This window comes from Podarcis vaucheri, assembly GCF_965113315.1.
Source record: "Podarcis vaucheri genome assembly, chromosome: 12".
Classification (NCBI taxonomy): domain Eukaryota; kingdom Metazoa; phylum Chordata; class Lepidosauria; order Squamata; family Lacertidae; genus Podarcis; species Podarcis vaucheri.
Window position 1 is genome coordinate 29,035,240 of NC_138750.1, and position 26,164 is coordinate 29,061,403.

At 43.9% G+C, this 26,164-nt stretch overlaps 1 long non-coding RNA gene across 1 annotated transcript; it reads left to right on the forward strand.

The window, feature by feature from the left end:
• Positions 1–12,342: 12,342 nt before the first annotated feature.
• LOC309515396 lies at positions 12,343–16,906 on the forward strand. Its single transcript, XR_014212457.1, has 2 exons — positions 12,343–12,463; positions 16,537–16,906. It is a non-coding gene; the product is annotated as an uncharacterized lncRNA (long non-coding RNA).
• Positions 16,907–26,164: the final 9,258 nt, after the last annotated feature.

Sequence of the window (26,164 nt, forward strand, 5' to 3'; positions counted from 1 at the left end):
GGAAAATAAAGGTGGTATACAGTAGAGTAAAATAAAGGTGGTCTACAGCGCCGCGTCTGCACATGCGTGGGTTGCGATTTGGCACTTCTGCACAAAGCACGATTTAGTGCTTCTGCGCATGTGCGACCCCCAAAACCTGGAAGTAACCCATTCCAGTAATTCCAGCTTTCGGCGCATCCATAACCCGAAAAAAACGCAACCTGAAGCATTTGTAACCCGAGGTATGACTGTATAAATGTAATTAACAAGAAGAAGAAGAGGAGGAGGAGGAGGAGGAGGAGGAGGAGGAGGAGGAGGAGGAGGAAGAGGAAGAAGAAGAAGAAGAAGAAGAAGAAGAAGAAGAAGAAGAACAACAACAACAACAACAACAACAACAACAACAACAACAACTTGCCCCACTCTTTTATGAGTCACAGTTTCCAGCCTTTCCACACCCAAAAACAGCTGAAAATGCCCATTTATTCACTATTCTCCCTTATGGCCGAATCACCAGACTAGACAGCAGCGGCAAGCAGAATGGAAAAGCCTCCTCTGAAAGGACTGATACTCTGTCCTCCATGGGCCCACAAAATACTAGTACTGGCCTGGATTGGGGGGCACTCTGGATTGGGTGACACCACAAACTGGTAAAAAAAGGTAGATACCAGTCAAACAGAAAGAGCATTATGTATAATTTCTGGGCACAAGATCAGCTGTGGAAGATGCTTTTGGGGTGAAATGTGTCAATTTTACTGAGGATTTTGGTGTTTGGGTATGATGAGGTGATCTCTTCTTCCCCTGCCCCCAATGCTTTGGATTGTTGTAATGTTCTGAAGTATAAATGAAATAAACATTTGAAATGTTTCAAAAGTAATAGCGGCACACACTCCAGTGACGTAATTGTGACTAGAACCTCATCTGTTAGTGAAAATAGGATACAAAAGTGCTTTATATTGGAGAAATGTGCGTGCAAAAATGTGTTCATTAGTCAAAACTGCTTTAAAAATGTGTCCATTGTGAGAAATTCACAATAAAATTTTGATGAGCATTTTTCAAACTTGAAAATTGCTGCAGAAATGTGGGGAACTGAATTTAAGATTGGAAAGACACTTAGATATCCAACATTTGCGGATTCATCCATCCCTAACTTTGACATGAATGAACATGAACACAAAATGTTCCTGTGTTTCACTTTCATCTCCCCTGTAAGTGCCTGTATCTCATTACTAAATGCTAGTGAATATTTTTGAGCTTTAGCAATTCCACACTAAGTATAAACAGATCTGTCTGTCGCAAGCCGAAACATTATTGTTAGCACTACGGTAAGTTGATGAATACATTGTCAAAAGTTTAGGAATTGCAGAAACCCATCACTGGGGCTATAAAAGTGAGTCAGGAAGAAGTCAGTGCCTTCGTTTGAAAGGAAAAGAAGGCCATTGCTCTTTTGATACCTATCACTTCATTACAACCATAACTGAAGACGTATCAAAGCAAACCTGCATGTGGAATGGGTTTGAAGTAAACACATTTAGATGAGACACAGATGTATATAAACTCAGCCATGTGGCCAGCATGACTAAACCACTTCTGGTGCAATGGAACATCGTGACAGAAACTAGAGCGCACGGAAACACTGTTTACCTTCCCGCTGCAGCGGTACCTATTTATCTACTTGCACTGGCGTGCTTTCGAATTGCTACGTTGGCAGGAGCTGGGACAGAGCAATGGGAGCTCACTCCGTTGCAGGGATTCGAACCGATCGGCAAGCCCAAGAGGCTCAGTGGTTTAGACCACAGCGCAACCTGCACTGGGTTGCCATGTCATGTGACTTTGTCTTTGTGCGCTCATTTACCAAAGATGTCTGAGCCAAGTCTGAAACAAAGGAACATAAGGAGAACCAATGGCCCTTCTAGTCCGGCGCCCTCTTCTCACAGTGGCCAACCAGATGCCTGTGGAAAACGTGGAAGCAGGGTCTGAGTTCAAGAGCTCTCTCCCCTCCTGTGGTTTCCACCAGCTGGAATTTAAAGGTATCACTACTTCCAAACGTGGAGGCATAGACATCCAGGCTAGTAGCCACCAATTGCCTTTTCTTCCATGAATTTGTCTCATCATCTTTTAAAGTCATCCAAATTGGTGACCATCACTGCCATATAAGTTCCATATAATTAGTCATTTTTAAAAAAAAATGGGGGGGAGAGATTGCAGATTAAATAGACAAAATATCACTACACGGCCTGTTACAAGAATGGGCTGGGGCTGTATTTATGAGTGAAGCTACAGAAAAGATACCATTCATTGGTGAGACTAATTGAAAGGAAAATGCATTCAAATTACAGGCAAGCAAAGCCTGTAGGAAAACAATTGAAGGATCTGGAAGAGCGTCTTTAACCATTACAAAGAATCAACAGGTTTGTGTCAATTCTAAAATGTTTCCAGCTAATTGGTGGGTGTCTGTCTCCTTTCCCAAAGCGAAAGTCTCAGTTCACTTTTCAAATGGAAGATGCCAAGGGGTTTCACCGAGACAAGTGGACTTCAAGACACAGTCTCTCCCTTAATAAAAGGAACTCTCTGTAAGTGGTGACAATGGCTGAATGTGTAGGGACAGAAATTCCCATGATGAAGCTATTGCAATACCATCCATGCTGTTTGTGTTCTTGTTTGGAAGGTGCTCAGCATACATTGCCAGCAGACTTGGGCATTCTGAAGGTGGATAGGAAGGGTAAAATGAGCACCACAGGCAACCATAATAGCTGATATTGTGAGATTTGCAGTTTTTGGTGAACACACTGGTGGGAAGTGGAGAAGGCGTTTGCAGGAGAGAACAAGCAGAATGAGCTGAGGCTCGTCGAGGTTTTCCCATTCACTTTTATTGAGAGAAAGATTTGATATTATTGTTTGTCACCTCAATCTCTGAGCGGTGCAAGACTCCAGGGGTGCCTCCTTTGGGGCAGAGGCAGGATGCTGGAACTCCACCAACTCCAGCCCCACATCAGCTCTGATATGTTCAGAGGTGCCATCTTCTCAAGATGATTGAGGGGGCCCCACACGACGTCCTAACGTCATGCGCACAATGTCACAAGGAGCCAAGGGGCAGAGTCAAACACCCTTAGAACATTGAGGGAGCCCGACCCTCTCAAAAAAACCATGGGGGGGGCAAAATTGCCTTGGCCCCTAGGAGTTGGTGCATATGGTCAGAGCCATGGTGCCACCAGGAGAGAGGGACCATAGCTCATTGGCAGGGTGAGTGCAATGCACGCAGAAGGTCTCAGATGTGATCTCTTGCATTGCTCATTAAACAAATCAGGTCACAGGTGATGGGAAATACCTCCATCTGGGACCTTGGAGAGCCACTGCTGGCTGGTCAAAGTAGACAACACCAAGCTGGCTGGACAGTCTAGTTAGGGATGGATAACCTGCAGCCTTCCAGGTGCTGTTGGACTGCTGCTCCCATTTTATCTGGCAATACTGGCTGATGGGAGTTGGAGTCCATGCTGGCTGATGGGAGTTGGAGTCCATTATCCAGAGAGCCACAAGTTCCTCATTGCTTTTCGTGTAAAGTGGGCTTTGTCTTGAAAAGTAGGTTTTGGGATTGATTCAGTCCATCATTAGATTCCCAGCTTGATTCCATTTAACCTTATTCTGCAAGCTGAACTAAGGCATAAATAGTTAATACATTCAGTGGTGAAAAACATCATTAGTACTAGTCTGGCATTCTAAGTCCAGGAGTTAACATTTCTTCTTCAATTTGTTCAGACATACCTAGTCACTGTGTGTGTGTGTGTGTGTGTGTGAGAGAGAGAGAGAGAGAGAGAGAGAGAGAGAGCGCAAATACATAAGTCAGTCACAGGAGTTAAAAAAAGTTACATGGATTTCAAACATCCAAGATTAAAATGATATGAAATATTAAAATAAGCTACAGATTGTCAGGTTTAGAAAATGTATTGTTGTCATGGTGAAAGTATTTCTTTAAGGGAAAGTTATTTTAAGTTAATTTCATAAGACAAAACTCTCAAGAAACCAAACTTGGTTTAAAATGTTCTTTCCTCTTTTCAGTTGACTATTGCTGCAACATGTCTTCTGCTGCATGATTTTCCATTAATATGACTGAGTTAAGTGGTCTGATCAAGTGCATTTCTCCATTTCATTGGTGGGGTTGTGAGGGGAAGTGGGGGCGAGAGAGACTGTTCTGAGTCTTGCAAAACTGAACTCGACTCATGCTCTAAGTTATGGATTTACTTTGGATCACCAAGCAGTATTACGAGAGAAACTTTAGTCACTTAAAAACAACAGAAACTGGTCCTATGGGCTCGAGTGAAATTGCCTGTACTCACAACCTACACACACACACACACAGAAATTGCAAGTACAAGTTAGGTTTGTTAAAAACTACAATCAATAAACTGTAATTACATTCTGTTCAGTGGCATACCTCCATCCAGCTAGTTTTATACAAGGCAAGTACAACACACTGAAGTTGCATCAGAACATTTCCCATACAGTACAGGAGATACAAATCTGACAGGTAAATTACAGAAACAACAACACGGCTGACAACTTTAGACGAGAAGAAATATCCACTTGTACACATCTGACACCAACTGTCCATTTAAAATATTTGGGGACATTGTTGCAGTTAAGTTAGACTGCCCATACCTCTCAGTTCCTCAAATCCAAGGATCCTAATTGGCATATTATGCAAATTGCTTGCTAATTATGCAAATCAAGCATATTCATTGCAGCGCTGTTGTTTTTTAAGTGCTTAAAATAATAACAACTGGGGATGCAGTACCAGAGAGAGATCTGGCCAGCAGAGATATCTGGCCATTCACTCATGCCAGCAGAGAAAGGTTCTCTTTTGTCTGTTGTGCCATCATTTTTCTCTCTAAGTCCAAGAGACTATATTAACAAGAACCTGAGGAAAACTGGACTGCATTGCTTAAGAGCAATTTCTTGATTTATATTTACAACTTTTTTTGTTGTAACAAGCTTAAAGTCAATTTGCAGTAAAACAACGGAATTCATTCTCGGTGTGGTGAGCTTATCGATTCATACTCCGCACAAGGTCCCAATCAGGGAATTCTGTTCACATAACTCTAACAGATCTGCCCCGTTATGTCTGCATTGGTCAAAAATTCATTTTTTGTGGCAGTCTTAGGTGTCTGGATATGGGAGCATGACTATGAGCCTTGTTGGGAAGAGCAGCTGCACTTTCAGAATTCACAAGCACAGCGCTGCACATAACTTTTTGTGGCTTGTTCACGTGTGTCCGCATGGAGTACAGAAGAGGAACCGTTTCTGGTTTCCACAAAAGCACATGGAAAGTTATCTTGCCTTAGCTTCCTATTTGTCAGCTGGACATACATGCATATCCTCTAACCCCTTGAAACCAAAATGTGGGATACCATCTTCTTGTCTTTTTTTATCACGAGAGCACAGCAGCCATTTTGGTTGTTGTGATCTCGCATGATTTCACACCGTAGTTCCCCACCTCCAAAAAGCGCTTCTTCAGGCACAGTGCCCGAACACGAGATTATGGCTCTTTTTAAAAAGTGCTTTTTCGGGGGGAATCAAGCTGCAAAATTGCTCAAAATCACAGTAACCAAAATTACCACTGTTCTCTTGTGATAAAACACAGGATGTCCCAGTTTTTCCAGGACACTTGCAGGGTATATACATGTACAGTGTTCCTATACAACTAAAATTTCTGCTCACTAGACTGTATAAAGGACATTAAAGTATTTAGGCCTGTAGTCTTGGGGTTTGGCATGGAATAGAAAATTCTGCACCAATATCCCCCTTCCAGTGGGAAAAACAACCATAAACATGCCTTGTCGTTTAGAAGGTGATTGACAGCTTCCCTTTACTGCCATGTCTTCTATTTACTTCTGTTTCATTAGACTCCAAACCTCTGCATGTTGAACTAATCTGTTCATGTTGACTGATGTATTTTATGTTCCCTGTGACTGATTGCTTTAAATTACAAGAAGCAAAAAAAAAACCCACCAGTGGATAAACAAGGACCAACTCCTAATGGGGAAATCCTTCCAGGTTTCATAAAGTAAAATTAAATTAATTTGCTTCTCTATAACAACATTTCATATAATCTGCAACCATCTGAAAGCCTTTTAGCCAAAGCCTGAAGCCAATCTACAAGCAGTTTTCACAGAGTAAAGAGTTCAAACTAATTTAGTTAATGCACTACTGTTATAAACAAATATGACTCATGTGGGCATTAAAAAATGAGATGGATGAAGATTAGTTGAACAAAGATGATGTTACACCAGAGAGAGCGAGTGGGTGGGCAGTGGAACTCAGCACTCTTAAGAGCTGGCAAAGGTAAATATTCCACATGAAGCATAAGTGAAAAACAAGGTGCTCTGGTGCAGATGTCGATATATGCATCTGCTGGGTCTACAAACATCCCCATTTTTGTATTCACAACAAATTGTGCCATCTTTCCTTCCGTAGAACATTAGAAGATGCTGGATCAGCCCATCTAGTCCAGCATCCTGTTCTCACTGTGGCTGACCAGATGCCTAGAGGAAACTCACAAACAGAAGCCCAGCACTAGTGTCTTCTCCCATAGCCATCATAGCTAGTAGCCATTGATAGCCTTAATCCTCCATGAATTTCTCTAATCCTTTTAAAGTCAGCCAAGTGTTTAACCTCCTTGTGGGGAGAGAGTTCCCTAGTTGAAGGATGTGCTGCCTTTAGGGCAGGATGGGGCAGGACCCTGCTAGTATTTCCTTCTGCATCCCAAAATCCAAAGCTATGGTCCAGCAAGTCTGCCTCCCACCCCCCACACTGCAAGTGACATTCGTCATTTTCCTATAAATCTTCTGGGCAATTCTGCTATGTTCTGTCCACATAGTGAGAATTGAATCTCCTCTCCGTTCCCCCAACCCCTCGGGTTACTTAATCATTTCCAGAAATGGTTTCTGTCCTCGCAACATGAGTCAGTAAAGGAGCTTATGCAGAGTGACTTTTCCTCTGGCTGTGCTAATAAAAAGTGCAAGTTCCGCCCATCCTAAGAAACTGAAATTCCTTCCCTCTTTGTTGCCAGAGTAATTAAACATATATATATATATCTACGAAAAAATCTACGAAAGCATATATATATATATATATATATATATATATATGCGCAACAGAAACTCTCTGCAGGCCTCAGGAACTCAGAGGATGGAGGAAATAATTAATTAGGCAAAAACCAGCTGGAGGAGTCTTGAAAAGTAGGAGTTTCTGCTATTGTCAGATTTTCTACTGTGAGAAAAAACATGGGACGATCATGGGGGAAACTAACTGATTACACAAGATGGCGGTGACATTTAGACACACAAACACAAACACCCTAAAAAATAATAATAATAAGGCATGGGCATTCCACAATACATACATATCTAGAAGGTCCCAAATTATCTGGAAGTTACATCTCTGAGTGGGCTGGTGGTCTGCTTCTTATCGCTAGTATAAATTTAAATAAATTCACTATGCACATAAATATTAGGGCTCATAGCCGGCGGCCTTTTCACACTCTATTCTCTCTATTTTCAATTGTTGGCAGCATGATGTCATAGGACAATGAAGAAACAGATATAGATGTGTGTTTCCTTAAACCAAGCAAGTCATCAAGCTCTCGGCTTTTAAGACATTGAAGGAGAGGCTATCACATAGCAAATGAATATAGTATCCTCCAAGGAGTGATAAGCCTTCATTGCTGTGTAAGAGTGGAGGTCAGACAGTGTCCAAAGCAATCCTTAGTATGAGAATAGGGATATTACAAGGGTGTCCTTATTTCCATCCTTGCAGTGCTGAGGACACGATCAGAGGTGTCTGTGCTGAGATAATTGGAGAGGGACATGTAACACTGATGCAATAAGGACAATTAGTATATCTGCAGGCTTGGGAGAAACCTGGAGTAGTTGTAATAATCCTGTTCCTGTCCTAGTCCCATTGCGCAGAAAGCAAGTGTTCTCTGAGGAACACTTATGAAGAATCCACATTTGAAGTCACAAAGTCCAGAGCTCTGGGAATCCAGATGATCACAGAGCCAAGGGCAGCAAGGTAGGAACCACAGGCATTGTTTCCAGCATCTGACTGCTGCTGAGAGCTCTTTCTAAGAAGGCCAGAGCCAAGTGGTTCCATCAGTGCCTTCTCTTCTTTGTCCTGATCAGCTGCAGGTGGAGTCACTCTGGCTTCTCCCACTTCAGCCTGCTGCTCACCAGGTGAAGCTGACTCCTGGCCCATGATAGTTCCTGCCCAACACACACTGACAAAAATTCTTACTTGTAAGAAAGAGATCTTTCTTCATGCAAGTAACAGTACAGGCTTAGCAGCAGACATAATGCTCAGGGGTCGTGATTCAGGAGTTCAGGAATAAGGCAAGAAGTTCAGAACTGGAAAGAAACAACAAAGATGTCTCAACAAGCTTTCACAGTCTCGCTTGCCACGTGAGAACGTTGGGATTGCAAATGCACGTTCTCCATTGATCACATCTGCAAGGTGGTGCCTGATTCCAGCAGACAAGTCTGAACCTGCCTGCTCATGTTGCTGCTCAGTCGCTGCTCCCTTCTGCTGTGCCTCCCCTCTCACAGACCACCCCCGCCTTCACTGAGGCTCTCCACTCCACAGGAAGTTTGAGGGAAAGAGCCTGCATCCTTGCTCTCCCTTCCAAACCAGCTGAAGTTTGTACAGAAAGGGGAGATTCCCCTTCTTACAACCCAGGTTCCCACCATTCAGAACCCCATCTGTTTCTTCCTTCTCCTCCTCCTACTGTGGCAGAGCCTGTCAGTCTCAACCTGACCCAACAGCACTGTGGGACTCATGACATCAGAAGAACATAGAGCCTCCTGGGTCAGCCCAACAGCCTATCCTGTGCTCACAGTGGCCGGCCAGATGCCTGGGGTATACCTGTAGACAGAAGGACCCAGGCACAAGAGCACACATTACTGCCTCTGACCCTGGAGGCAGAACATAGCCATCATGTCTAGTAGCCATGGGTAGCCTTCTCCTCTATGAATTTATCTTTCAAAGCCATCCAAATTAATATCCATCAGCGGAATCAAAGACTTGTTCCACAGCTCTGGATGTTTACAACACCAATGATCTAGCAGTGACTGAGGCTCCTATTCTTTCCCTGTGAAAGCGTCTGTTAACACTTTGAACTGATATTATCGAGTCCACGAAACGACTGCCCACGGCGGTGTTGGCTTCTAAATTGCTATCGCTAAAAGGGTGCAAAACCTCTCTGCTGAAGAGTCCCTTTGAGTACGAAAGTTCACACAGGTTTCTGTGCATTTTCTGTGAAATGACAGATACATAATATGTCCGGTTTTTACTCATCAAGGCTGTTTTTCCTAAGGAGGAAACAAGTGGGCCATTATCATTAGACAAAATGGCAGCCTCCAAGCTAGAAAGCATTAACCATAAATTAGTCAATTAAGCATAACCTTTGCTACACTACTACTGGGTCAATGCTACAATAATGTTCTGAGAGGTATTTAGAGAGTTAGGACCTTGGCAGGCACTTTACAAGACTCCATTATCTGGAAATAAATTACTCATTCCGATTACAAGGCGCTAGCTTCTCAGCAAATGGGGGGGGGGGAGCTGTTGTTCCTGTTCTTGCCTCAGTTGGGCCCACACATAACTTTCCACGCTAACTTGATGCACTCTAATTGTTTCGCAGTCTCAGAAGGCAAAGGTTTCTTTTAAATAAGGGGTCTTTGGATTTAATTATTCTGCTTCAGTCAAGGAACAGTGGGGGAATATTTTCTTGGATGATATGTTGACACATGAGTAGGTTTTAAAAGGTGTGACAAAGTCACCAACGCCAAAAAAAGGGGGAGGGAGCAAGCCCTGGAAGGGAGCTGTAGAAACAGTCATACTCTTTTGTTGGAAATGGGATGGGGCGGGGGGCACATCAGAGCAAAAAGCAACAGAAATGCATTATGAATAACAGGAGCTGCTGCTGTCAACCGCCACATTAAAAATAATGCAAGGCCTCTGAACAACATACATTTCCAGGTGTGAACATGTCGTACTGTGACCAACAGGAGTTCAGCCCGCTTGCGTGACAAATAAAGCCTAGGGGGTACATTTTATTCGGTTCACTTTTAAAGGTGAACCTGCCTAATTCACACTAACCGTAGGGCAGCCATCCTTTGCCAGTCACACTTACTGGAATTTTGCAGTGTGATTTTCAGGCCAAGCAATGTATACACAAATACTGGGGTAAAGTGTGCCTAAAAATGCATATATTGGTGAAAACAATGTGCCAAAATGGATTCTATCAGGGAAAATCACTGAGGGGGAAATGTGTTGTTGGCATCCGTCTGCCTCAGGAGACCATGGAAGAGTGTGCCTTCAAGGATAAAGTGAAACTGTTGGAGAGTTACAGCGTTTTCTGTGGCTGTAGAGACCGATATGGGAGAGACAGGCTTTGTTGCATGCGGGGCAGAGGAGGGTGCCCAGTTATGCTGCTGCAGATGCACCACAGCATTTCTTCTCTCTGTGCTCCTCCCAGCAGTTGTTCCTCCCTGGTCACTGCTGTGGATACATAACCTGACTGTGTCTGGGCATTGCGGTTGTCTGCAGTGGATTCCCACATGGCGGGCCTGAGTTGGTCTGACAATGGGGCTGATGCTTGAAGCCAGCTCCCCATAGAGCATGTCCTTCAGGATCCTGCCATCTTCCATTCTGGGGGAGAGCACATCTCTGTTTTACACTCTGTCCTGCCACGCGATGCCCTATACGTACCTCTGACACAGCACATATAGAAGGCACTGAGAATTTTACCAAATTGCATACAAAGGTGTATATTTTAGGGAAAATGCACACTTCAATGCTGATTAATATACATGAGATCTTGAACTCAAGAGGCTCCAGTTAACTGCTATGAGAAATAGCTGCCAATAGATTTGTTCTCATTGAATTTGTCCATTTGTCCCATTTTCAAGTCCTCAAAACAAATGCCCATCACCACAACTTGAGGCAACAGTTACACACTGTGTGAATAAATGTGATCCGGGCTGTGCACACGCCACATATTCAAAGCACATAACTTCCCACCCAAAATAATAATAATCCTGGGAACCATAGTTTAAAGGAGCTGGGAATTGTAGCTCTGGGAGGGATAAGCAACAGGATTCTTTGAGGAAGTCCTGTGCTTTAAATATATTGTGTGTACATCGCCCTATACAACTATTTTTGGTGCTCTTTCAAAATCAATCAGCTAGTGTTATTACAAGAGAGCTAAGCAAGCAAAATTTCCACTTATACTGTAGTTAAGAAATATATTGTAGTTAGCATCATAGTGGCTATGGGCAGTACCTAATGCTACTGCTGTTCCTTCTTTCCTTTCTTCCTTTCTTCCTTCATTCCTTTATCTCAGAATTATACATCAGCTTCATTCCTATGTCTAAACCCCCTTAGAGGATCTGCAGGGGAAACATATCAGAGTGTAAACTGGGTGAAAGCAATAGTTTAGTGATTGCATCAGCTAAGTCTGAAAAAAATGGCTGGGATCAGCAGTGCTGTGTTCCTGGTTCCCCGTTATTTGGCCATTTCTACATCCCCACCTCCTATATTCTTTTGGCTTCTCTATTACAACCCATGGCAGGAAGCACAGGCAAAGCTTTCAAGTATCACTTCAAGAAGGCAGGAACCTGCTGTTCCTATCTACCCCATATAGAGATCAACTGACTGGGTTTATTGCAGAATTAAAGTAGGGGCAGGTAAAGAAAAACATGCTGTCCTGCCAAATTTCACAGATCAAAAGATGGGCACATTCATGACACAGCTGTTCACATGCAGCCCAGCTCTTTCCCCGCACTTCAGTCTCCTTTCTCTGTTCTAAGAACAAAAGATATTCACTCACATTCACGCAAGATCAAATCAATATTATGACATTTTTTCCAAAATGTTTTTGGACTGATGTCAGCAGAAATAGCAAAACTGTAAGAAAAATAATGTTGTTGTTGTTGTTGTTTAAAGGGAATGGAGATAATTGAAATTACAAGATGTCAGTTTTACAACTTCCACGCTGTTTGGTTATCTTCCCCAAATGTTCATTTAATTTCAGTGACGCATAACTATATGATGCGTGGGTTTTGAAGGGAAGCTATGCAAAAACATAATTACAGACTGCCCTAGAACTAAACAGAGCTTGACAGTTTCCATATTGTGAGATGGGAAAGGTTTTGTGCAGGAGAGGGTTAATAGAGCCAAAAGTACTGCTCCAGACTCCTTTTAATGGCCCTGGCAAAATTGCCAATCACAGCTATGTGTTTCCATGGGAACTAATTATTAGATCATCCTCCTTAAGTCTTCTGAATGGGGCAAAAGCAACCCATTGCCACCAGCCGCAAAGGATGGTGTAATGGACCTGTGTCTCTGAAGGAAACAAAGGGAATAGACTGCAGCTTTCAAGCAGAACTAAAAGGAGAGGGTGCTGAATTTGGGGTGCTGTAGGTCATGGATGTAGGTCAAGGGACGCGGGTGGCGCTGTGGGTAAAACCACAGAGCCTAGGACTTGCCGATCAGAAGGTCAGCAGTTCGAATCCCCGCGACGGGGTGAGCTCCCGTTGCTTAGTCCCTGCTCCTGCCAACCTAGCAGTTCAAAAGCACGTCAAAGTGCAAGTAGATAAACAGACACCGCTCCGGCGGGAACGTAAACAGCGTTTCTGTGCGCTGCTCTGGTTCACCAGAAGCGGCTTCGTCATGCTGGCCACATGACCCGGAAGCTGTACGCTGGCTCCCTCGGCCAATAAAGCGAGATGAGCACCGCAACCCCAGAGTTGGCCATGACTGGACCTAATGGTCAGGGGTCCCTTTACCCCTTTTTAGGTCATGGATTGCCAACATGCTTTTCCCAGGTACACATGTGCTCAGCAGAAGCATACCTAGGGGTCAGCGAAACCAGCCCAGAAATCTCTCCATGAAGGTCACAAGTTTAGACAAGAACTCGGAGCTGAATAGTAGGAGAAATGACAAGGAAGCATGAAGGTAAACTGCTGGAGATTATGGAGCTCATGTTGTAAATGTGTGTGGCGACACATCGCCACTGTCATGGTTGGATCAAATGCTAGAGAACGGAGGGGTTTTCTGGGGAGGTGGCACTGATACAATTCCTTGCCAAGGCCAGAAGGGACTCTAGGTACACCTCTGGTGCTGAAAGAGGCCTTCCTCTCCCAATTCCCATTGAAATTAGGCTTGGTTCGAAAGACGTCTTCTATTGCAGCCAATAGAAGGCTTCCCCCAAGCTTAATTGAGAGGGCGGGCGTGGTTGAGGTATACACACTGTTGCGGTATAGGCAGATTGCAGGCACCTCCCCAGGGTCTCTCTCATTTGCAGATGGGGTCCAAGGGGTTGGTGACCCCCTGCTGTGTCATAGAGTGGGTTGCCAGTGCCTGGGGCAAGTCAAGTATCCTCTGCAACACCCGATAGGCAGTAGCTTGATAACCTACCTGAGTGGCAGCCGTGGTGCACTGTGAGGGTCGAGCACAGCGGAGAGAGGATTGTGGGATTGGTTGGGAGTAGATATCTTTCTAAAACCCGTGCAGAGGGCACCAAAGCAACTGGCCATCATCCAAATTCACTCCTTAGTCCTCCCACAGAATGTTAGGAGATTCTCTACATGAGGGGGAGGCCACACTATCTATCTATCTATCTATCTATCTATCTATCTATCTATCTATCTATCTATCTATATCTATCTATCTATCTATCTATCTCTATCTCTATCTCTATCTATCTATCTATCTATCTATCTATCTATCTATCTATCTATATACAGTGGTGCCTCGCAAGACAAAATTAATCCGTTCCGCGAGTCTCTTCGTCTAGCGAAGCAACCCTATTAGCGGATTAGCGCTATTAAAGGCTTAGCGGCTATTAAAGGCTTAGCGGCTATTAAAGGCTTAGCGGATTAGCGGCTAAAAGGCTATTAGCGGCTTAGCGGCTTAGAAAAAGGGGGAGAAGTGGGGGAAATCGGAACACTCGCAAGACGTTTTCGTCTTGCGAAGCAAGCCCATAGGGAAAATCGTCTTGCGAAGCATCTCAAAAACGGAAAACCCTTTCGTCTAGCGGGTTTTCCATCTTGCGAGGCATTCGTCTTGCGGGGCACCACTGTATCTATCTATAGTCTAACAGTATTGCGAGGGGGCTGGCTGTGTCTTTCTGAAGATCTGATGTGAGACCAGAGGACTTTGGTTACCTCTTGGGAGCCTCTTATGCTTTTCCTCCATCTATGCTCACCTTGTACCATCTAGGAACGCGCACTAATGTTGAAAAATGCCAATGAACCTGAAATATACTCGGAATCCTGTAGTGATTTCATGCTCTTTATTGCAGCTTGTAAAACAGTGATTGAATTGCCCCCCAAACCTCAGGCTTTATATACCATACATTATTTACACAATGAGTCCAGTCTGATTGGCTGATTCTGTTTCCCTCCTGGAGCCTGATTGGTCTTTTCCTGCAAGCCAATCAGTTCTTGCATTCTATGATCTTACTTGCCTATTGTTCTAGGATCCAAGCTTAGTACATAACAGAACCTCTAGTGACCTTCTTCCAAAAGAAGCCAGCTTAAACAAGGTGCTGTACCCCAGAAACTCTTGCTGTACAGAGAAGAAGAGAAGGCCTAACAATATGATCTTCTGCCTAAGTGAAAGTGGTATCACTTTTTCCTTTGAATGAAATACCACCATCTCTACGGGGGGGAAAAAGCCCTGTTAAGAATGAAATGTGCTGATGGTTCTCTCCACCCACCCATTTTCTGGGTCTCCCTCTTTTTCCCCCCACTGGAGGGGAACTAGGATGCAAAAATAGAGATGCAAAAAAGACATCTCAACAACACAATTACAGAAATGTCAACTGAAAAGTATGTTGTTGTTGTTTTTCCCTGTGGTGCTTACTACCAGATAAGTATGCACAGAATTTTAGTTCCATGCTGATTTTTGCTTCCATGTGAAAACAGGCTGAGGTGGGTAATTTCAAAGAAAATCACTTATTTAGTGTGGTACAAAGCAAGATAAAAAGATTACAGTTGATGAGGGTACCAGGTTCATTTCAGCTGTCACTTTCAGAATCTGACAAGATTAGTCATTTCATTAATTTTTTTCTTACAACAAAAGCATGCCATAATTACGTGTATACCTGCTTGCTTACAAAAAAAATCCCCCCTCTCTCCTAGTAGAGTAACAATTAACGTCATTAGCCTCCCGGTTTGTCAGTTGATTAGACTGACAGGAGTTTGTCTGTTTTTTCATCCACAGATACAGATTTTTAAAAATTGGTTTGACACATGGTATTTCTTAATTAGACATCAGTGTAATTTGGGGGGAGGAGAGAAAAAGTGTCAATCTTCCCCTAGTTCAGAATTCTAATGAAAGCAATTTGCTATGAATAAAATGGCTTCCACATGATGGCGGCAGAAGGCAGGCCACTATTTCTATCTATTTATTTGCAAAAATATTTATCTACCGCTGTGTCATAGAAAATATATATCACAGCCATTTACAACAATAGAAAGACTTAAAACCATACAGCAGAATCATAAAAAGTTAAAAGCATTAATAATAATAAAGTAAAAACAAGCATTCAAAGTCTGAGAGAGGAGGCCATCTATGTCCCTCCCTATTTCTCGGCTAGCAAGCTAGCTTTCATTTCAGACTTGGCGGGAGGTTCGAGCTCTCTCCACCTATGTGTCAGAGACCGTACTAAGGAGGGCTGCACTGAGGATGAATGGTGGGAACCTCCCCCAATTCTCATCCTGCATCTTCCCAGGAGCAGGAGAATAGCATAGATTTGGAAGAGTGGTTTGCAGAGGGGCATAGTTCAGAAGGCAGAAGCTGGGAAATACTGGATGGGGAACAGCTAGCAGAAGAAACACTAGAAGAGAGAGTTAACAGATTCACAGTCTCTAGACAGCATTCATGCCCCATCTCAAAAATCACAGAGAACTCAGAAAGTGTCAGAACAGAAAGTGCAGAGGTTACAAACTCAGATTACAAGACGTAGGAGTGGTGGTATAGATTAATAGGGACGGAGGGAGGGAGTATCCCTTAATTGGGAGCACCGCCATTTCTAGGAGATGTGTTCTTTGTTCTCTCACTGTGATTATTAAAGATTCTAACTGGTAAGACGTTCCTTTCGTTTGATCTTCTTATCTACTGCCGGGGGAGGGGGGAGCCAATTCCCCAAAGCCTGACAGCCTCTGTGGAATGGAAGCAGAGTAAACTGCAGATAAAGGGTAGGGCCAGGGCTTTTTTTCAACTGGAACTTTCCGGAATTTGGTTCCAGCACCTCTCAGGTGGGCACCATTGCCATTCTAAGAGAATGGTGAGTTCCATGGTGAGTTCCGGCACCTTTTTTCCCTAGAAAAATAGCACTTGGTAGAGCAGAACAATACCACACGTGTCATATCCAGTTTGAGACATATAGAGGCGCTTGAGGAAGATGGTAAATATCCATCTTCTCCAGTGCTGCATTTTCACAGCATTTTGGAAGCGGAGGGGTGGACCAGATTCTGAAAGGTCATTCCTTCCTTATCATAGGGCAGCTGCTGTGGCTTCTTTCCCCCAGGGAGGACATCATGAGTGCTGACTGCAAGTGAGCAAAATAATCTTGAGAGGCTCCTGAGGCAGTGAAAGGGGTGTAAGAACACTCATGAGAAGATCATCCTGCTGGTGCGTCAAAGGGCATGTGTGGAAAAAGCTCGGCGAACTTCCTTGATCCAAGGCAGCTGCTGTCGTCCACTAGTAGCTCCGCCACCAGCAAAGTAGCTGCCATGACTCATTTTGCATACATAATGGCTGCAGGTGTTGATATTTGCAGCTTGTCACGGCGTCTGCGGAGCATCAGTAACTGTTCTTGCAAGAGCCGCAGATAAACACCAGCGACTTATACAGAAATGATTGCAAAAGCTTCCTTGGTTCTTTCCCCTTTTGAAAATTCTCTTGTTACTGAGAGCTTTCAACATAGTAGAAGTCGAACCAGAGCTATCTTTCCCATAGGGCTTAGTGGTGCATCGCACCAGGGCGCCGGCCTCTCAGGGGCGCCCCAGCAAGAGGGGGAGCTGCGCGGCTTTGCCGGCGGCCTCCTCTTTCCCTGCATGCCCACCAGCTGTGCCCCGCCAACCATAAAGTTGGCAGGCATGAAGCTTCCCTCCCAAGCCTCTGCGGGGATCGCTCTCCTCCCGAGGAGGCTTGGGAGGGGTACAACTTCACCCCCAAGCCTCTGCAGGGATCACTCTCCCACAGCGGCATGGGGGATAGTTGTGCCCCCCCCCCCAGATGGCTGCCAGTGTGCAGCTATGGCCACCCCAACACTATCCCTGGCAATTTGGGGATGCTGGGCGGATATTTGCACCCCGCTGCCACATCTGCTAAAGACGGCCCTGAGTCGAACTAAAGTAGATAGATAAGAAACAAACCAAGAGAAAAATAAAGAATGGAACAAGCAAGAAGAAGAAACTATTTGCATATATATTACCAAGCTCTCTATCACAATTATATATTCATCCTCATTCCACACACAGAAGCGCAAAGCCTCCCAACTCTCACCTGGGTGCTTCCCCTTCTTCCCTCAGTCTCACATCCTCTCTCCAGCCTGTCTCTCACGCAGGACCCTTCATTGTCATATTCCTTGGTTCTTTTCACCATCATTTGCCCTGTAAACACTGCTTGGTGGTGGTGGTGGTGGTTTTGGAAAGGAAATCCTACAGTAATAAATGGGTCTTTTTCCATTTCAGCAGCCTAGAGGTGTGTGCACACTGTGTTTTAATCATGGAATCGTAGAATTGTCAAGTTGGAAGGGATCCAAAGGGTCATTGAGTCCAATCCCCTGCAAAACAGGTATCATGCATATGTTGTATAGTTTACCAGGAGCTCCGTACTGACGTGGGCACCTTTTTTGGGTGTGTGTATGTGCTGTACACACATACACTACGCCACCCCTGCCTCACACCATTTGTCAATCCAAAACGCATTCTTCAAGAATAGTTATAGCGTAGTCTGTTTGTGTCTGAGAATGCGCTTCTCAAGCCCTCACTGCATACCTGTGTACACAGAAAGCACATTCTCAGATCAGCTCCTATTGAGGCAAACCTCAGGGCTGGGCCATTCTGCCTTGCCATGTTTAACTTGTCCACAGATGAAACTGGGAAACTTAGCTTTCAGCAGCTCTGTGGGAGCACAAAAAGCGAGCTTCGTGCAGGAATAGCCAACCTAGTGACCTCAATCTGTGGACTACAACTCTTATCAGTTCCTATTAGCATGTCCAATTGCCAAAGATGGTGGTTGTCATCGTCCCAAAGATCTGGAGGGAGCCACACTAAATACACACAGCAAAGCAGTCATGCGAGTAATCATCAAAACCTGCGCTGATCCACTCAATTCCAAAATTGCCTGGAACTCACGTAGGTGTGGGTTTTTTTGTTGACAGGCAATCCCGTCTCCTCAGCCTTCAAACATCAGGCTAATACTTACTTAACATCAGCAGAATTTGTCAGTTCTTACAGATTTGATAGTTGCAAAGATAGAATATCAGCCTTGACAGTCGATGGGTTTTAGTTTTTAAGGCGATTAGCTCTTCCTGTGTGTAAAATTGACCTTGGAACTAAAATAACGCCATTTCCCCCCCTTGTACTGTACATAGTGCCAACATGCTTGAGAAATGGGCAGTCTAGCATTCACTTCCTGTTTTTAACTGTAGGTTTAAATCTGATAACCACGAAGATATACCTGTGAGTAGTTTTGGGTACTAATAACATTCCTGAAATGGGTAAGGTTTTTTGTTGTTGTTTTTTTCTGAGGTGGCTATGAGTGCTCTGAAAGGTAAAAACAAAACAAAAGACACTTCTCTTCTCCAAATTCCGTCACAGAAATACACCGATTTATTCCGAAGGACTGTTGGTGCCCTTTGGCATTACGTGAAAAAACCAGCCCTTATTCTGAGGCTGCTCTCAAGATATTTCATACTCCATCAGTGGCAGCATCTGGAGCCAAGAAACACCAGGCAGTTAAGTTATTGGCCTCAGTAGCAATAAAACTGACAAAGCAACTCATTCTGGGTGTCAGCAATGCTGGTGCCTTTCTGCAGAGATTAGCCGTGCAGACCTGATGCTGTCGTGGCTAGGGGCAATTAATGAGGTTGAATCAGACGGCAAGTTGGTCGCCTGCAGATATGGATGTGCGTGCCGGCCTTTGTCACATCTATGTATTTTCAGGGAAACAGCAGCTAAAATAGTCCCTGAACAACAAACGGCATAAGGAAAGGTACTGAGCCAAAACAACAATGCATCAGAGGCCGAGCAAACAGGAGCAGAACCCTGAAGCAACAAGATAGAAAATAAATATTGTCACCCACAATTTGGGAGGCTCGTAAAAAGAGACCAGAACACAGCAAGTTTATAAATTGCCTTGGTCCATTAGGAGGTACACAACTTTCCCATTGATGCCAAAAAGATTAATATAATTGCACAAATTAGTTTCCATTTTCCTCCCGTAGTGCATATCCTAATACAGAGAGAGATTTGGAAATAGAAAAGTTGACATGATGAAAATGGATGTTTTCAGAGTTAGCTAGTTATTAGTACCCAGCTACTAGGGGTGTGGGGGGGGGGAGAGAAAGAGAAACAATGCAGTTTGTATTTAAAGCCAAATGTATCTAATTTGCATTTTCAAAACAATATGAGAACCAAACGTGGCTATTTGAATTTTGCAACCAAACAGATAAGCATATCTTAGGTAAAAGTATACAGTGGTACCTCAGGTTACAGATGCTTCAGGTTACAGATGCTTCAGGTTACACACTCCGCTAACCCAGAAATAGTACCTCGGGTTAAGAACTTTACCTCAGGATGAGAACAGAAATCGCACAGTGACGGCAGTGGGAGGCCCCATTAGCTAAAGTGGTACCTCAGGTTAAGAACAGTTTCAGGTTAAGAACGGACCTCCAGAACAAATTAAGTTCTTAACCCGAGGTACCACTGTACGTACATTAGAAAATAATATTAATGAAAATAACATTGAAATGCAAGGAGAGCTTGCTTCCAAAAGTGTACACATTATTCAAAACTGCATATAAAAATGTTTATTAGGAGAAATTAGCACTAAAATGCTGAAGAATTTTCATGAGGATTTAAAACAACAATAATAAACTGCCGCAGGAATGTGTAGAGCTGAATTTAAGATTGGAAAAATGAGAAACAGGGAGATCTGAAATGGACAGCTCCTTCCATGCCTACCAGCTACTGACTGAGTTGGAAAATTGCATTAGCCTCATAGCATCCACCACATTGTCAGTGCAGAGGCAGGAAGTTGTCAGTTCCACCTTGGCTGCGTAGAAACCATACATTTAAAGCACATAACTTCCCCCAAGGAATCATGGGAAATATAGCTTACCCCCTCACAGAGCTATAATTCCCAGCACCCTTAACAAACTACAGATCCCAAGATTATTTGAGGGTAGTAAAGTGATTTAAATGTATGGTGGGCGCATAGGCCTTGTCTAAAACAGAAAAGCATTCATCACTAATCTTCAAAAGGAGCAAATATTTTACACGTTGCTAAAGTCCATTCTGATATTCACACTTAGGGCTCATCTACACTTCTGCCACACTTTCTAGAAAGGGCTCTGAACAGTTTTCCCCTTTGCCCTACTCCTTTCCCAGGAAACACCTGCTCTGAAGTGCTAAATCAAAGCAAATGCCTATCTGGAGAAAATCCGAACTGCCGTTTGCTCCTGATTGAGTGCTAAGGGGAAAGCAGTGGGAGAAGAGGAAGTGTGGATAAGCCCTTAAAATTCAGCACTAAATGTTTGGCGCTCTTTGCTTTGTGGATTAAACATCAACAGCAGAACAAGACAGGGGAGCTTAAGGACAATACAGTGAGTCCTGGCAGTGGAAATGCACTTTAAAAAAGCAGTGGGTCTCAGGTGTTATAGCAGAAGCTAGGTGATACCACATAAAGCCTCTTGCCATTGTCCACCCTGGGTAGTGGTTAAGAGCGGTAGTCTCGTAATCTGGTGAACCGGGCTCGCTTCCCCGCTCCTCCACATGCAGCTGCTGGGTGACCTTGGGCCAGTCACGCTTCTTTGAAGTCTCTCAGCCTCACTCACTTTACAGAGTGTTTGTTGTGGGGGAGGAAGGGAAAGGAGAATGTTAGCCGCTTTGAGACTCCTTCGGGCAGTGATAAAGCAGGATATCAAATCCAAACTCCTCCCCCTCCTCTTCTTCTTCTTCTTCTTCTTCTTCTTCTTCTTCTTCTTCTTCTGCAATTCCATATTTGTGGTTCAACTGCTGTAAAACACCAGATCAAAGAAGAACCCAAACCAGTTCATGTAGGACTAATTGCAGTCGTTAACAGTCATCAACAGGTTTACCATACCCATTCAACCAATCATCCATCGCCCACCACCCTTCTGAGAAATACCCCACCCCACCCTCCCACTATATATAAGGGTCTGCTGTCTGCTGACTTCTGTTACAGAGTATCTGAAGAAGTGTGCATGCATGCGAAAGCTTATACCAGAACAAACTTAGTTGGTCTATAAGGTGCTACTAGATAATTTGTTTTTTATTTCTATTTCGAAGTTTTTAATGTTTGACATTTTATTATGCTTTTATGTGTGCTGGAAGCTGCCCAGAGTGGCTGGGGAAAGCCAGCTAGATGGGCAGGGTATAAAAAAATAATATTATTAATTTTATTACTAGAGGGGCACACAAATGGATGCAGCCCAGTATTTCTTTTTCTGTGGATTTGTATATCTTGTGCTTATAGAGTGTGGTGGATTTTCCCCATTTAAAAAAAATAAAAATCATTGGTGACCAAATTGTATTTTCAAATAAAAACTGCACTCTATACTCTTCCAGTCACCTGAATACTGCCACATAATCTGCCTGTATATGCCAAATTATTTGACGCTACTTAGCTGAAGTAGCAAATGGGGAAAGGTTAGAATTCTTTGAACATCAAAACAGTCTTCTGTATTACCTGGTTTTATTTGCTCAAAACACGGCAGTGCACCTGAATTCAAAGAAAATGAAACTCTGCAAGTGTGTCTCATTTGACTTCCCACAGAAATTAAGAGTTTGTTCCTTGATGTGGGAACTGGGCACCAGGGGGTACTTTTGCCAGCAGGAGTGCATTAATATGCCCTTCTGACTCCACACTTGCAACTGTGAGAGATTATTGCTCAGGAGGAAAAGTCAGAAGCAATGCCATCGAAACCTCCACTGCAAAAGTATAATTTGGGTCACTGATACTATTATTCAGAGGCTATAAACCCCTGTAAGTTTCTAAAGTAACAAAATCCTAGCACCCTATAGCATGGGATTGCCCACACCTTTAAGTGTACTAGTTATATAGCTAATTTCTTCCAAAAGTCCTGCAGTGTGTTAGGAAACATGAAATGATTAGGCATCAGGATATATATTTTATTTAAAAAAATGCATGCATTTTCAACAGTCTTCTGGAAAGAAAATGTGTTCTTCATACAGTGGTACCTTGGGTTAAGTATTTAATTCGTTCCGGAGGTCCGTTCTTAACCTGAAACTGTTCTTAACCTGAAGCACCACTTTAGCTAATGGGGCCTCCTGCTGCTGCCGCTGCGCCGCCGGAGCACGATTTCTGTTCTCACCCTGAAACAAAGTTCTTAACCCGAGGTAATATTTCTGGGTTAGCAGAGTCTATAACCTGAAGCGTATGTAACCTGAAGCATATGTAACCCGAGGTACTACTGTATTCGTAGGATTTTTCAAATTCCTAACTTGCTTCCCCGATCCTGTGACATGAGAAGACACTCCTGCGGTGCAAGGCATGTGAAAATTGGAGATACGTGGAGTGATGGGAAGGGGGAGGAGGGGAGAGAGGTAGAGGCTGGCTGCTTAGACTTCCTGCAGGACCATAAAAACTATAATTTCCTGTAAATGTGGGGTTACTTCCATACAGGGCCGGCCCTATCATTAGAGTGAGACGTTTGCCTCTGGTGGCGGATGCTGGAGACAGGGGTGGCAGCCTTCTGACCTTCCTCTGGAGTCCCTGGATTGGAGGACAGAATTGTGTGTGCCACGCCGTCTGCCTTGCACCCCCTAAATACACCTGCTGCAGGGCCCCATCATGTTGCCATCACTGAAGCAAGCTTCAACTGCCAATCCATCTATAAGATGCTACTAGACAATTTTTTATTTTGTTTTTATTTTGACTGCGTCAGATCAACATGACTACATACCTGAAATTAAAAACTTCCTCATACTCACAGAAGGCCATGAAGCTCACGGTGTGACCTTCGGCCAATCACTTTCTGTCTTCATAACCTACCTCAAAGGGCTGTTGTGAGGAGATGGAAAACCATGTATGCCACCTCAACCTCCTTGTAGGAAAGGCAGGAAACCAATGAATTGAAATGGGGGGGGGTATTTCTCAAGCAATTCCCCATGTCATCCTGTTCCAGCTGTGTTTATAGCAGGTGTGGGTGCACAGTGAAAGGGGATTCAGCTGGATTGATCTGACTCTCATGAAAGCAAGGTTAGAAATGTAAAAAAAATGGGAGCACAATGCAGGGCAAAACAGCTAGTTAGAATGAATCTAGGAGCCACTTTCCAGGACTGGAAGACTGATGATCAATTTCAGACACACACACACCAGATTCCACCCTCAATCTTACTGTGGAACACACTTTCATGGGAGGCCTGCCTTATTACCAGGCAAAAAAAATTATTTTATTCTCCTAGGAATTTTAACATCAATTTCATACTTACTTTAACATCAATGGAATCTTTAAGTTCTTACAGATTTGATAATTGTAAAGACAGACTATCAATCTTTGCCGGCTGATGGGTTTTAGTATTTGAAGTGATTAGCTCTTCTGATGTGTAAAATTATGTGTCTGAGTTTTCTTCTTGTGCTGGGTTTTCAATAGTTTGATGTTTGATTGCAGCATCATGTTTCTAATCATTTTATATATACTTAAAGCTGTATGTTGCCTGGAGAATTTATGAGGCTTCTAATACATATAAGTAAACAATCACCTGGCAGCAGCCATTAACATCAACACAACTGAGAGACCAGCAACCTTTGAGCATCTCCCCTCCTTGGAATTTTTCCAACCCAGCTGATCAATAGAAGAATTTGTACCCAGGAGCTTTCACCCAAGATTGCTTATTTCCTCCTGCTGCCCAATCGTTTTTCCTTTTGTGTCGTGTCTTTTTTAAGATTGTAAGCCTGAGGGGCAGGTGGGGCTCGCCAACCTGGGAAAGTAGTCCATCTAAGAATGGAAAACTCTGTCCCTAAGCCTCTGTCGCCTTGTGGGGTATCTCCAGGAGAGGAAAAGGCTAAGGAGTAAATCCAGAGTGGAGTCCCTAAGACGGTTGAATGACGTCTTGTAGCGTGTTCCAGTATAAGGAGCAAAAAGTCTGTCGTGAGTTCCGTGGGGACGTCTTGGCAGGGCTGGCCGGGGGGGGCAGGGAGTGATGAGAGTGCAGAGCTGGATCCTAGGGTATTTGGGAGACATAGAGTGAGTTATCAGAGGAAAGGCCCACCTCAGTGAAACTGTATGCCCAGGCCACTGTGGCAGAAGCACTTCACTTGCCTCTGGGGAAGAAGAAGAAGAGTTTGGATTTGATATCCCGCTTTATCACTACCCGAAGGAGTCTCAAAGCAACTAACATTCTCCTTTCCCTTCCTCCCCCGCAACAGACACCTGTCAGGTGAGTGGGGCTGAGAGAATTCAGAGAAGTGTGACTGGCCCAAGGCACCCAGCAGCTGCATGTGGAGGAGTGGGGAAGCGAACCCAGTTCACCAGATTACAAGTCTACAGCTCTTAACCACTACACCACACTGGGGAAGCACCTGACACTAGAATATGTGTTGATATGGTCGATTGCGAACTTTTGGACCACCACCTTGCCAGCGTGGGGATTCAGGGCACAGTCCGACAATGGCTGCACTCCTTTATTTCAGGTCGGAGACAGAGGATGGCGCTAGGGAAGGAGTTGTTGCCGTGGAACTCCTTGGTGTGTGGAGTCCCGCAGGGTGCAATTCTTTCCCCGATGCTTTTCAATATCTTTGTGCGTCCCCTTGCCCAGATTGTCTGGAGTTTGGGGCTGGGTTGTCATCAATATGCTGATGACACCCAGCTTTGTCTGTTGATGGACGGCTGCCCTAACTCAGCCCCGGACACACTGACCAGATGCTTGGAAGTTGTGGCTGGATGGCTGCGTGGGAGCCAGTTGAAGTTAAATCCTTCGAAGATAAGAGGTCTTCTGGTTGGGTCAGGACGACATGGGGCTAGGGGGCCAACTCCCATCTCTTGTGGGGGCTCAATTAGTGCCAGCACCTTCTGTCAAGAGCTTGGGTGTAACCTTCGACACCTCCCTTTCCATGGAGGCGCAGGTTGCAGCCACAGCAAAGGTGGCATTTTTCTATTTCCACTGTATCAAGCAGTTGGTCCCTTACCTTTCTCGCCCTGATCTGGCCACAGTGATCCATGCGACGGTCACCTCAACACACAAAGTAGACCCACAGGAAGTAATGGCAATGACTAACTTAGGTCCATTCATTGCAGTGGGTCTAATCTGACTAAAACATTGTTGGAAACAGTCCTAGTAATTATGCACTAATTAACCTATGAGGTAAAAATTCACTGGTCCAGACTCCTTTATCAATATTTGGTTCTTCTCCCTACTCCTCCTTTTAAAAAGAATATAGACTGTCAGGAGAAAAAAAACAGCATGTTCCCCAATCATTCTGATGTTCTCATTTATAGCATCAAATGTAGTTAATGGTTTTCCGTTGTATTGTGCTTTGTACAAATTTGCTAATTTATCTACGATTGCTTGTTTTGGAACTGCAAGGTCAAGAATGACCTATTGGAGTAATTAACTTTCAACTGAGAAAGCATGGTTGCAGGTTGATGTAGTTAATAACAGTTATATATAAAAACCCCCACAGATTAAAAACATAGGTCTTAATGATTCACAAGTTGTGATGTGCTTTGTGGTTTGGCTATCTCTCATCTTTGAGTTGTTAAATATATTGATTAAAAAAAAGTGCCAGCCTCTGTGAATACAAAGGGGCTGAGGCATATGAGTCAGAACAGCTCAGGGGGTGAGTAAACAAGTTCGGCAACAGTCCTGACAAGGTGAACATGCCACGCTCGACTCAGCCAAACTCCGGGAAAGCT